The sequence below is a fragment of the Erythrolamprus reginae genome, chromosome 3, assembly GCF_031021105.1.
Source record: "Erythrolamprus reginae isolate rEryReg1 chromosome 3, rEryReg1.hap1, whole genome shotgun sequence".
Classification (NCBI taxonomy): domain Eukaryota; kingdom Metazoa; phylum Chordata; class Lepidosauria; order Squamata; family Dipsadidae; genus Erythrolamprus; species Erythrolamprus reginae.
The window spans coordinates 233,432,359-233,446,388 of record NC_091952.1 but is presented as its reverse complement, the minus strand read 5'-3'; positions in this window follow the sequence as shown (position 1 = coordinate 233,446,388).

Here is a 14,030-nt window from a genome sequence, read left to right as displayed (position 1 = left end):
CTCTCTCAGAAGAATGAAATATTTTGACGAATATTTTTTTTAAAAGCAGAATAAATAGAATGGAATAGAATACTTTATTGGCCAAGTGTGATTGGACACACAAGGAATTTGTCTTTGATACAGATGCTCTCAGTGTACATAAAAGAAAATGATACATTTGTCAAGAATCATGACGTACAACACTTTAATGATTGTCATAGGGGTCAAATAAGCAACGAGGAAACTTAATAAAAATCTTAAGAATACAAGCAACTAGTTACAGCCATAAGTGGGAGGAAATAGGTGATAGGAATGATGGGGGGGGGGGGAAACTAGTAGTAATAATAGTGCAGACTTAGTAAATAGTTTGACAGTGTTGAGGGAATTATTTGTTTAGCAGAGTGATGGCATTTGGGAAAAAACTTCTTGTGTTTAGTTGTCTTGGTGTGCAGTGCTCTGTAGCGACGTTTTGAAGGTAGGAGTTGAAACAGTTTATGTCCAGGAGAAATTGCGGGGGGGACCTTAAAGGAGGCAGAAACCGACTTGTTTCCCTGCCCCAAGCAGAAACTATGGTGGCCAGCTTATATTAATGCAGTAGAATGGTCAAACAACTGGCAACTTCAAATCTAAAGCAATAAATGCTCCGTCTTACATATTGGCAAAAATAATCAGAATACAAAATACAAACTTGGAGGAAACAAACTTGTAGATGATCCTTACTCTGTCAAAGTACTTGCAGTACTCATATCCAATGACCTAAGTGCTAGAGCCCACTGTAACATTGCCAAAAAAGCACTAAGTTGTTAATCTAATCTTATGTAGCTTCTTCTCTGGCAACATTGCACTGCTATCCAGAGCTTACAAAACATTGTTAGACCAATTCTGGAATACAGCTCGTATGTCTGGAACCTGCTTTGCATATCAGACATCAATATAATTGAAAGAGTACGGAAATATTTCACAAGAACAGTCCATTCTTCCACTCGCAACAAAATACCTTATTCCACCAGATTTGAAATACTGCGATTACACAATTTACAACTCTGTTGTCTCCAATCTGGTCTAAATGTAGTTCATAAAATCATATATCAAAATGTCCTTCCTGTTAATGACTACTTCAACCGCAGCAATACACGAGCACAAAATAGATTCAAACTAAATGTAAACCACTCCAAACTTGACTGCAGAAAATACGACTTAAGCAATAGAGTGATCAATGCCTGGAATGCACCATCTGACTGGTTTCTTATCTACAGTCGACCTTTCCCTGTTTCCAAGAGGTCTGTAAGGGGTGTGCATAAGTGTGCCACTGTGCCTACCGTCACTGTCCTATATTGTCCTCTTTTATCATTACTTTTTACTTATGATTATACAAACTACTACTATCCTATACAGATCTGGCAAACAAACAAACAAAAATCTGGTAATCCATTCAGAAAAACGGGGTCAGGCAAAAACTTCAGATAAGCAACATAATCAAGACAAAATTTGATCAGACAAACATCTAGGATTTGCATTTTCCCTTTTGCCTATAGAGCCAGCCATGACCCCTATATTCCTATGGGGTCCCATAGAAATCCAGAAGGTATAAAACCGACCCTCTCTAATAAATAAATTTTGTCAGCTGTCACAGAATCACATGTGATTGGAGGTTCTGCTTCATCCATAAAGGGATGCTTTCTTTCCAATCTGCCTCCCTTTTATCTCCAATGCTTTCTCCTGGATTGAACCTGGACCTGGGATTTTCCTTCCAACACATCTTTACCAATTCATTCCCAACCCTCAGAAGTCAGATTTGCACAATACTCGTCTTGTTACTTTCCAAGTCCATTAATCTTTGGATGATGAGCATCCCATCTCTTCCTACCTGCCAGAACAGGTTATTGGACAAGAATGTTGGTCTAGACAAGAGCAGTGTGTTTGTCAATCTCAGCCACTTTTAAGATGGATGGACTTCCAATTTCCAGAATTCCTAGTCAGCATGACTGAGGTTGGCAAACACTGCTCTACAATAGTAGAAATTAGACAGACCCTTGAGTGTCTTTTCTGCTGCAGGATTTGGGTTTGGATTTTCCCTATAGAGAAAAGGGAGAAGGGGTGGGCAGCAGACAGGATGGGGTGGAACGTAGTTCCACTGGCAGAAATGAAGATACATGCGCAGCTCCAGCTAATCAGCGGCTGTCAGTTCCTGGATTACTGGTCTCGGCTCGGCTCTCCTTTTTCCCCCTGCTGCTGCTGTTGCATCTGCGCTCCTCGCTTTTTTCCTCTTTCCTCCTTCCTGGCCTCGGACAAGCTTCCTTCTCTCCTGCCTGGGTTCCCTCCAGCCTCATGTGGCCACCTCCTGGCTGAGGTGCAAGCAGAAGGCGTGGGTGGAAGCGGCACTAGCAGCATTTATGCTTCTGGCAGCACCCATTTGCCTAGCTACCCAGCCTGAGGCGGGGGTGTGTGACCCAGGAAGGAGAGCACGGGAAACGCAAAACAGATTGTCACCCCAGCGAGCAATTGTCAAGGACTTAATAGTTCACTTAAATGATAATGATCCTTCAAGCCACTCCCACCTGATCACATGGCCGGCAAGCCACTCCTACCCAGTCACATGGCCATTAAGCCACACCCACAAAATAAGCCACACCCACAGTGTGGCAGTAAAAATTTGGGCTGCCTGTTACTTCGGAGAGGGGCGGCATACAAATTTAATAAATAATAATAATACTGATTAGGGATGATGTGATAGCAGCATTCCAAAATTTGAGTCTGACTCAATGAAGAGGGGGGTCAAATTATTGTCTAAAGCACCAGAAGGCAGGACAAGAAACAATAGTTGAAAACTAATCAAAGAAAGAAGCAACCTGGAATTAAGGAGAAACTTCTTAACAGCGAGGACAATTAACCAGTGGAAAACCTTGTCTTTTGAAATTGTGGGTTCACCATTACTGGAGGTTTTTAAGAAGAGACTAGACAGTCACTTGCCTGAAATGGTATAGATTCTCCTGCTTAGGCAGGGAACTGGATTGGAAGGCCTTCATGGTCCCTTCAAGCTCTATTCTATTTTATTAAAAAGCATACTTTTGTATGTTGTAACTGAAGACCGTTAATTTATTTAAAAGATAAATTTAAATAAATAAATATAAGTAAATAAATCTTCAACAATATGTGCTCTTCTGTAAAGAATCTCTTTGTTTTTATGATATACAGTAATTCTTACTTCTTAGTAGTGTGATTTTTTTTTCCAAATGTGTCTTGCATTTGTTATCAGTTGTGGAGGGGGAAAAAAGCCACTGATCTAGAGCAGATGTTTATAAACATGTCCACAGAAAATAAATAAACTACAACATTTGAATAAATCCATGATGAAATAACATTAATCTGGGATGTGGATGTACAGTGGTCTCCCGATTATTGCGAGGGTTCCGTTCCAGGACCCCTCGCAATGATCGGTTTTTCACGAAGTAGTGCTGCGGAAGTAAAAACACCATCTGCGCATGCGCAGATGGTGTTTTTACTTCCGCCGCAGCAGCGAGGAGCCGAAGATTGGGGTTTCCCCGCCGCCCACGCAAACTCCTCGCTGCTGCCGCGCCCGCCGCTTGTCTTGTCCGCCCGCCGCTTGTCCGCCGCCTGCCTGCCTGCGTGCCCGCCACTCGCCCGCCCTTCGCCCGCCCACGCCGTTCGCTCGCGCCGCTTCCCAGCTGAGTCCTGAAGCCAGAAGGCAAAGGCGAACTTCCGCGTTTGGCTTCGGGACTCAGCTGGGAAGCGGCACTGGGGTTTCCCCACTGCCCACGCAAACTCCTCGCTGCCGCTCGCCCCGCCCTTCGCCCGCCCACGCCGTTCGCTCGCGCCGCTTCCCAGCTGAGTCCTGAAGCGAACTTCCGCGTTTGGCTTCAGGACTCAGCTGGGAAGCGGCGCTGGGGTTTCCCTGCCGCCCACGCAAACTCCTCGCTGATGCCCGCCGCTCGCCCTCCCGCCAGCAAGAGGGAGAAGACCCAGGGAAGCCGCCCAGCAGCTGATCTGCCCGGCGCCATCTACGCATGCGTGGCCATAGAAAAAAGGGCACGCATGCGCAGATGGTGTTTTTACTTCCGGGTTGAAAAATCGCCATATAGCCGTTTCGCAATGATCGGGATCGCAATACCCGGGGGATCACTGTATTACAGAGATATGTTGTTGGACAGTTTTCTTGATCAAGAAATATTAATATTTATTAGTACAAGTAACAGTATTGTTAATATAAACAGTATTACTATTTTGTTACTTTTTATAATGAAATGTATTTGTATCAAGCAAATATGGTCCTTGGAGAGGGGCATCATACAAATCTAATAAATTATTATTATTATTATTATTATCATTGTCATTGTCATTATTATTATTATTATCTTACAAGGAGCTTAAAAAAGGTCAAGTATGCATAGTTGATAAAAATATTTAATCATTATTAATCAATTCAAAGAGGAATGCCTAGCTGAAAAGGAAGATTATGTGCATAGCTCCCTAAAGATGGCATTCACCAGTTTGGGAAGATAAGCATGCCACTTTTTTCAACACTTTTGTAATTTTGAATGGTCCCTAAATGACCTATTCTAACTTGAAGACTACCTGTACTGAATGACCATTATTACTCATAATACTGTCAGTCTATCATGTGATCTTTGGTGCTACTTAAATTTATATCCCGTTTGATTTCCAGGAATCTAAGATCAATGCAAATTTTAGTGGAAATTTTATATCTCCCCATTTATCCATATTATTACCTACAGCAGCCTTTCCCAACCACTTCACAATGAATGCTCAATTTTGCAAAAAATTGTGTCTTTTTTTTAATCATGATCTTTTTTGAAACTCTAGGGTTGTGCAAGATTCTACAATCTTATAGGAACTTTATAAATATGTAGTCATAATAGTCTTCATATTTTCCTTTAAAAAAGAAGAACTCAGCTCATAAACTCATGTGAAATTTGGCTCAATTGACTGTTTCTGGATTGGATCCTAGTGTTGATAAAACTCCGGGTCTTATTTCTGCTGGCATGTTTAATTGTAAGCAGAATGCTATTTTATTTAGGCTGCAAATTAAAAACAGAAAAGAGATTGTTGAAAACCATGTTTTGGGCTAGTTATGAGCATTCTTATTTTGTCTTGAGAAATATATCATTATTTTTAACAGAGACATGGCTGGTGTGCTTAAGATATCAAGGCTTATTCAAATAGGCATAGAACAAAGTCTAGCATCTCCAAGGAAAGGATGCTGTGTCTGGAAAACAACAGATGTAGACTCAAATAATTCAGCCTCAAATGATACAGATGTTTTCTTGAATGATTTTAAGGCAATGCTGTAGAAAATGCTGCACAATAACAAAACTGCAGACCACACACATACTAAAAATCCAGAATAGCAATATTAACTTTCTGAGTTGCCTAATATGCAACGAGTAAACGAGTATTGTTAGGATAATAATATATGTGAATCTGGGGATTGTGGAGCCTTCAGTTGAAATCCAAATGTTGTACGTGTTTATGTCACCAACAGCTGAGAATGCTTAGTTCAGAGTTGTCATGTATATTGGAAGTGGCAGGAACCACTGGCATCATCTGGAAGTATCCAGCACAAGTTCCAGTAACATATTTAACTAGGCCCTTTGGCAACAATATTATATCTCAAAAAGCTGTTGCGTTTGGAATAATTATTTAAAGACATTATTTTGAGCAAGTGGCCTTAGTAGAAGATGTTTTACCCATAAACAAAATTTTGTTAGTTTATTGGGCAATCTACAAATAAAAAGGAAGCAAAAAATGAAAATAATCACACTTCAGTTGCAATCTGAGGTCTGATCTCTTTTCTTGTCACTTTTAATACAGGCATAAAGATACTCACAGCACATTGTATGTGGTGGCATTGCTTTCAAGCCAGGAAAGCATATTTTTATCTTCATAATGTTCAGCGGTAAAACACAAGTTAGCAGTATTTACCAAGTATTTTCTCTCTATTTATTTATTTTATTTATTGGATTTGTATGCCGCCCCTCTCCGTAGACTCGGGGCGGCTAACAACAGTGGTAAAAACAACATGCGACAATCCAATACTAAAACAACTAAAAACCCTTATTTTAAAACCAATCATACATACAAACATACCATGCATAAATTGTAGAGGCCTAGGGGGAAAGAATATCTCAGTTCCCCCATGCCTGACAGAGGTGGGTTTTAAGAAGCTTACGAAAGGCAAGAAGGGTGGGGGCTATTCTAATCTCTGGGGGGAGTTGGTTCCAGAGGGCCGCGGTCGCCACAGAGAAGGCTCTTCCCCTGGGTCCCGCCAAACGACATTGTTTAGTTGACGGGACCCGGAGAAGGCCAAATCTCTGGGACCTAATTGGTCGCTGGGATTCGTGCGGCAGAAGGCAGTCCCGGAGATAACCTGGCCCGGTGCCATGAAGAGCTTTATAGGTCATAATCAACACTTTGAATTGTGACCGAAAACTGATCGGCAACCAATGCAGACTGCAGAGTGTTGGTGTGACATGAGCATATTGCCTTCTTCGTCTTTTACATGCCAGTTGCATTCTTCCATTTCACACAATATGTTCTGAACTCTTTTCCCTCCCTCATGGGATTTTAATTATTCATTCATCTAATTTGCATTGCCACCAATGAGTGATTGCTCTCATTCGAGACAACAATGAAACAGACGGAAGGCTGAACAACTAACCTTATGTTAGTTGTGTTGCGACCGAAACAATCTAGAACGGAACACACACAAAACCGTAGAAATGGTGGTAGACTTTAGGAGAAACCCTTCCATCCTACCACCTCTCACAAAAATAGACAACACAGTATCAACAGTAGAGACCCTCAAATTTCTAGGTCAGTGATGGCGAACCTATGGCACGGGTGTCACAGGTGGCATACGGACCTCTATCTGGTGGCACCAGAGCCATTGCCCTAGCTCAGTTCCAACATGCATGTGTGTGCCAGCCAGTTGATTTTTGGCTCACACAGAGGCTCTGGGAGGACGTTTTTACCCTCCCGCCGTCTCCAGGGAAGCCTTTGAAGCCTGGGTAGGGTCAAACACGAGCCTACTGGGCCCCTCAGAAGTTGGGAAGCAGGCCATTTCTGGCCTCCAGAGGACCTCCGGAGAGCAGAGGAAGCTGTTTTCAGCCTCCCGAGGCATTGAATTATGGGTGTGGGCACTCGCACATGTCCGATGGTGCACGCTCATGCTTTTTTGGCACCCAAGGAAAAAAAGCCTCACCTTCTTCTTTCTGCAGCGACTGTCTTCCTCCTCTTCCTCCTCCTCCTCCTCCCACCCAAATTCCAAGCTTTTATTTCTTTCCTAATGGTTTTGCATGCATTATTTGCTTTTACATTGATTCCTATGGGAAGAAAATGTTTCTACTTACAAACCTTTCTACTTAAGAACCTGGTCAAGGAAGGAATTAAATTCTTAAGTTGAGATACCACTGTGTGTCCAAACTCTGTTACCGTGGGTACCATCAAAGGACCCAGCTGGTGATATCCAGTATTCTCTGTCTTTCTGGACTATGTCCTTTGACAGAAAGGCATAAGAAAAACACCACTGTTCTTCAAGAAAAACATCATTCTGCCTGATGTTCTAGCGTCCTTTCCCACGTGGTTCAGTGGAAAAAGATACTTAAATGGCGTAAATGGTAAATCACTCTATTTACCATTCAGTGCATATCCTCTGTTCTTTTGAGATGCTGACCAACTGACATGGCCTTGCTTTCTACAGGAATATTTCACCTGGAAACAAGATGCAGAATATTCAGTCAATAATTCAGAAGTAATTGGACTCAGTTGAGGCTTTTAGAGGTTGCGGGGGAGAGAAAGAAATGGGGAAAACCCCACCAACCAGCAGGACCTCCTTTTTCCCCTCCTTTTTTTAATAATCTGGCAAGCTTCTACTTCATTACCCCTCTGGGCCTCATGTTTTTTTTTCCTTTCTGTTCTGTCGGGCTCTCTGGTAGAATCCTCCCAAAAATTCACAGGTACAAATTTCAGACACACACACATTTGAAAATTCAAAACAATGTTCTTTATAATGAAAATTCACTTAAACCAAGCCCTCTTTTTGTATAGCAAAGAGCACTCGTCTCCAAACAAACTGGTAATTTGTACAAGTCCCTTATCAGTTCTGTGATACTTAGCTTGCAGCTGTGAGGCAATTCACAGTCCTTCTTCTTTCACAAAGTGACACGCACTTTGCTCTGGTTTAGTTTCAAAGCGGGGAAAAATCAGCACACAAAAAGTCCAAGTCAGTAAAGCAGTCACGAAACACAACCATCAGATAATCCTCCACAATGGCCAAACCCACAGGCTGCTATTTATAGCAGCCTCACTAATTACCACAGCCCCACCCAACCACAGGTGGCCTCATTTTCTTTGATAATAATCTCTCAGTTGTTGTTGCCTATGCATCGCTCTCCGCATGCGTGGCTGTATCATTAACTCTTGTTCTGAATCCAAGGAGGAGCTAGAGAATTGATCTCCTTCTGAGCTGTCTGCCATGCTCTCCTCCTCCCTGTCACTCATGTCTTCTTGGTCAGAGGAGCCTTCATCAGCAGATTCCACCGGGGGCAAAACAGGCCTGCAGCATGTGGATGTCTCCCCCACATCCACAGTCCTTGGGGCAGGAGCAGGACCAGAGCTAACCACAACACTTTCCAACACAGATGTCCCCCCACTTTCATGGACAATTCCTGCAGATGGGATAAACTGATAACTGTGTTCTGTATTCTCATATTTTTAATTAAACTAACTTGAGCCCAGTTTCAATGTTTTCACAGGCAAACCAAAACTTTGGAAAAATGCTTGGGCCCCAAATCAGGGCCATGGATGTTATTAAGTAATATCCGAAACCTCTACAAGAGCTATTAAATAGAGAATTGGAATTGAAGAATTTTTTAAAGGAATAAAATGCCACATTTTTCATAGAACCTCATGAAGTCAAGATGACATTAAATATGAATAGTACTATTTCCCTTTTTTTAAAAAAATAGTGCAGAGATTATGGTGGGAAAACAATGTTTATTGGCACCAATGTGAAACAAGGAAGGATCTTTTACACAGTTAATGTCCTGATAGTTAGTAAGATGTATTTTCTTAACAATTAGATTTGCCTGAATTATTTTACTGGATCAAGGAAAAATATTTGAATTTGTTACTAGAAAGTCATTCACAATTGGTATGGCTTGCGGTCCAGAATTAGGTTCTGAAATATGCACACAAGGAATATTTCTTTGACTCCTTAGCACACTTACAATAGTAATTCATTTTTAATACTTGTTACAGATCCAGAGTTTCCGCCCTAACGTAACTGTGTTTTTTGTAGTATGTATTATGCTACCATTAATAAATTTCCCAGAGCCTGTGTTTGCATAACTCACTAGTCCATGACCTGCATGTTTAGAAAGTGGCATAAAAAAACAGATAAATGAATAAATGCAATATATTTATATTTTATATAAATGGTGATCAAAACAAAATAAATCAGACAACTAAAAATGTTCAGAAGATCTACCTATAATTAAAAAGAAAAAGATTTATTTGGGAAAGTGAAAGACTAGGTTGTAATCAGAATAGTATTTTAGATAGGGAAGGTGGTTAACATATAATCTTACTTTATAATCAAAATGTGTGAGACATGATTAATAAAGAGGGCTAAATAGTGTGTTTATCCATAAAGGAATAAAGGTGCATATTTACAAGTGTGCAAAGGATAATTGCAAATGTCAACATCTTTTCAATTACAGTGGTGGTCTGTATGATATTGATTATAATCCTATCAAGCTGTGGTTAATAGAGTTGCAATTATCTCTTCAGTAAATACATATTCTGTAATAATAGTTTAGTGTTCAGAACCAAAATGAAATAGCCACAATTAAACCGCAGTCTTTCTGGAAACCATGTAATATTTGGGTGTCCAGTAGGACATGGACCACCCAATCTGTAATTGACTGTTATTTCTCCAAGTTAAACTCTACCAGTTTCCAATTGAAAAAGACTCTGGATATCTTAAGTCTCAGGGCATAACATTATACTATATATTTCATGTACAGCGTATAATATTATTTTAAGCAGAAAATTATAAAATCCTGAATTTTCCATTTTATAATATATATGTATTATTGATTCTGGAATAGTAATTTAGTTGGTCCAAAATTGCCTATTTAGCTTCAATTTCACATCTGATTTGTAAGAGGCAATATGTAAAAGACGGATAATTGATCATGTGAAACCAAGGACTTTTGTACTTCATTTATAATAAAGCATTTATGAAGTTACACAGACTAAGAAAATGGATGAAGAGAAATATCCTTTATAAAAATACAACTCGAGATCTTTTATGGAAGATGAATGGTATCAACTGCAAAATAAATAAAAGGAACTACTCTTTCACAAACCATAATCATTATCCCATGGAATTTATTACTGCAAGATTGGCTACCTCTGTCGACATATTTTAATAGGCAGAGTGCAAGAATTAATGGCAGGTAAGACTGTTTTTACATTAACATGGGTGCATTTATTTTAAATATTCTGCCTTTGGTGTCAGAGATTTCCACTAAAGAGTTATAGCATACCATAATCACAATTATTATTATTATTATTATTATTTATAAAACTCTCAAAACAATAATCATAATAAAATCTATATAAAAATCTAAGTTCAAAATATAGCAGCAGATATAGAAGTATCAATATATCTTTAAAAAAGGTTTGTCAACTGAAGCAATATCGCAGAGAAAAAGATGTTGCTGGTAACTTTGAAAATAAACACATTGATAGATATATTGACCAAAGCCTCCATTTTGTCATAAGATAATATTCTTCATCATCCATAACCTATGATAATAATATCAACATCAGCCTCCCAGGTCTATGGGAGTGACTCTATAGATGGATAAAAATGTCAAATCTAGTCTGAACATCTAGCTGACTGCAACAGAACCATAATAATTGCAACATCTACATGAAATACAGTGGTACCTCTACTTACAAACTTAATTTGTTCCATGACCAGGTTCTTAAGTAGAAAAGTTTGTAAGAAGAAGCAATTTTCCCCATAGAAATCAATGCAAAAGTAAATAATGTGTGCGATTGGGGAAACCACAGGGAGGGTGGAGGTCCTGTTTCCTCCCAGGAGATTCCTAGAGAGGCCCCACAGAGGCTTCTCCCCACCTTTTCCGGCTCTGTTTCCTCCCAGGAGATTCCCAGAGAGGCCCCACAGAGGCTTCTCTCCGCCTTTTCCAGCCCTGTTTTCTCCCAGGAGATTCCTAGAGAGGCCCCATGGAGGCTTCTCCCTGCCTTTTCTGATTACAGTTTTGAAGGCTTGGGTTTGTAAGTGGAAAATGGTTCTTGAGAAGAGGCAAAAAAATCTTGAACACCCGGTTCTTATCTAGAAAAGTTCATAAGTAGAGGCCTTCTTAGGTAGAGGTACCACTGTACTAGCAAGCATTTTATGGGAGAGCCATAAAATAGAGAAAGTCATAGAAAATGAAGAAGCTAAAGTGCTCTGTGACTTTGGAACCTGTCACCTAGGTTTAACAACTGTCAATAAGAAATACAAAAAAATCTGGATAGTTGATGTGGCAGTAACTGGAGACATCAGAACAGAAAAGAAAGAACTGGAGAAGATAATACAAAGATCTGCAAATAGAAGTAGAATGGTTGTGTCAAAAGGAAGCAAAGATTGGTAATAGGCATTGTGGATGCAATTTAAAAACAGGGAGCATCACTCGAACACCATCAGCAAAAGGCAATTTAACTTGTAACAGCTTACATTATATCGGAATAGTTTTAATATTATTAAAAATATCTGCCTACCCCAGGTCCTTGGGGAAGAACTTAATAGGTAGATTAAAAATTCAAAATTCACCTTAAGCATCAGGCTGTCTGTGTAGCAACTAAAATAATGAGTACTTTAATAATAATTAATGAGATATCAGGAAAAAAAATATGAACACAAATATTGCAATATACAGTAGAAAATTTTAAAATTGTCTTGGTTAGGAAGAATTGAAGCAGTTATAATGAATATTTGGTCAAACCTTAATTTTCTGACCAAATTATTCCAATTATTATCATGATTATCATTGAACCTTAACAATAGATTATTTATTTAATTTATGTGCTGCTCAACTCTCAACCACTGGGAGGTTAAAAAATTAAAAATAGTATATTAAGTATGTGTCAAGTAACTAAATTTGTACATTATAATTTTAAAAATGAGGATTATATATATTACAGGATTTGGTCTGGCAGCTCTGAATTTCAAATTTAATAAACTTTTTAAAATATGAATCCCAGTTTGTATTGTATCATTGTTATTATTGTGGTTAGGTTACCGCAACTGAAGGAGCAGGATTTCCAGAGAATCTGTGCAAATATCTTTGGACTGATAAAAACAAAAATGGAAAGCTCATAATATTATATAGTAGTAAGTGGTGTATTGAAAACTTAGGCTGCTCACTCTGATCTTTCCTAGTACCTATCTTTTGCTCACTGAGATTCATTTTGTCTGACTGCTAATAAAATTTCCTTCCAAAGATTCAAACTTTTTTTCCATATCTAGAAATATATCTCTTCTTTTTCTTACTGTTGTAGAATTAAAATGCATTTATGATGTATCTGCTATTACCTCTCCTTTTTTAATGTAATTTGTCTGATCTGTGTAAGTGATTTTGGAAATGCACTTCCTTCACTACTATGGTAGTGTAAATAGTTACTTGTTGTGGTTAGCTCTTGCCCAGCTCCTGCCCCAAGGATTGTGGATGTGGGGGAGACATCCACATGCTGCAGGCCTGTTTTGCCCCCCTCCCCCGGTGGAATCTGCTGATGAAGGCTCCTCTGACCAAGAAGACATAAGTGACAGGGAGGAGGAGAGTGGGGCAGACAGCTCAGAAGGAGATCAATTATCTAGCTCCTCCTTGGATTCAGAACAAGAGTTAATGATACAGCCATGTATGCGGAGAGCGATGCATAGGCAACAACAACTGAGAGATTATTATCAAAGAAAATGAGGCCACCTGTGGTTGGGTGGCGCTGTGGTAATTAGTGAGGCTGCTATAAATAGCAGCCTGTGGGTTTGGCCATTGTGGAGGATTATCTGATCATTGTGTTTCGTGACTGCTTTACAGACTTTGACTTTTTGTGTGCTGATTTTTCCCCGCTTTGAAACTAAACCAGAGCAAAGTGTGTTTCACTTTGTGAAAGAAGAAGGACTGTGAATTGCCTCACAGCTGCAAGCTAAGTATCACAGAACTGATAAGGGACTTGTACAAATTACCAGTTTGTTTGGAGACGAGTGCTCTTGGCTATACCAAAAGAGGGCTTAGTTTAAGTGAATTTTCATTATACAGAACATTGTTTTGAATTTTCAAACGTGTGTGTGTCTGAAATTTGTACCTGTGAATTTTTGGGAGAATTCTACCAGAGAGCCCGACAGAACAGTTACTATAATAATTACTACAGTAGTGAATATCCACTGTTGATTATTTTAAAAAAATAGTCTATATGACTGGTTTCATCCTCTTCTTTGTGTATTAATGTTATATTGTAAATACCTCTTCCTGGATTTTTTGGGGGGTATTGACTTGTTGTCTGAATGTCATTCATTGTCTTCAATAGTGGTTCTGCTAGTTCTTGTAGCTCATTTTGTAAGATAGGACCACTAGCCCATTTAGGTTTGGTGCCTTACCAATTTTCTAATTTTCTTTACTGCTTTTTTAGCTTTTATAACTTTGCTTAATATTTGGCTATGTTTTTTCAATCAATTCTTTATACTGAGTTTTTAATATATGTTTTCAAATTTCCTTTGTCGATTTTGTACCTGGATAATAATTATTTTATATTTGGCAAGCACCTCTGTAATTTCCCATTTAGTTTATGACAGTTTGTTGCCTTTCTCTATTGCTGTTTCTTTCTCTTTTCTAATCTGAGATTCCCTGATTAGTTTGCATTTTGAAAATGATTTTGTTTGACATATTTTATCTTTTGGGGAAATTCAGCCATTTCCAATCATTGTTGCTTAATTGTATTTAACT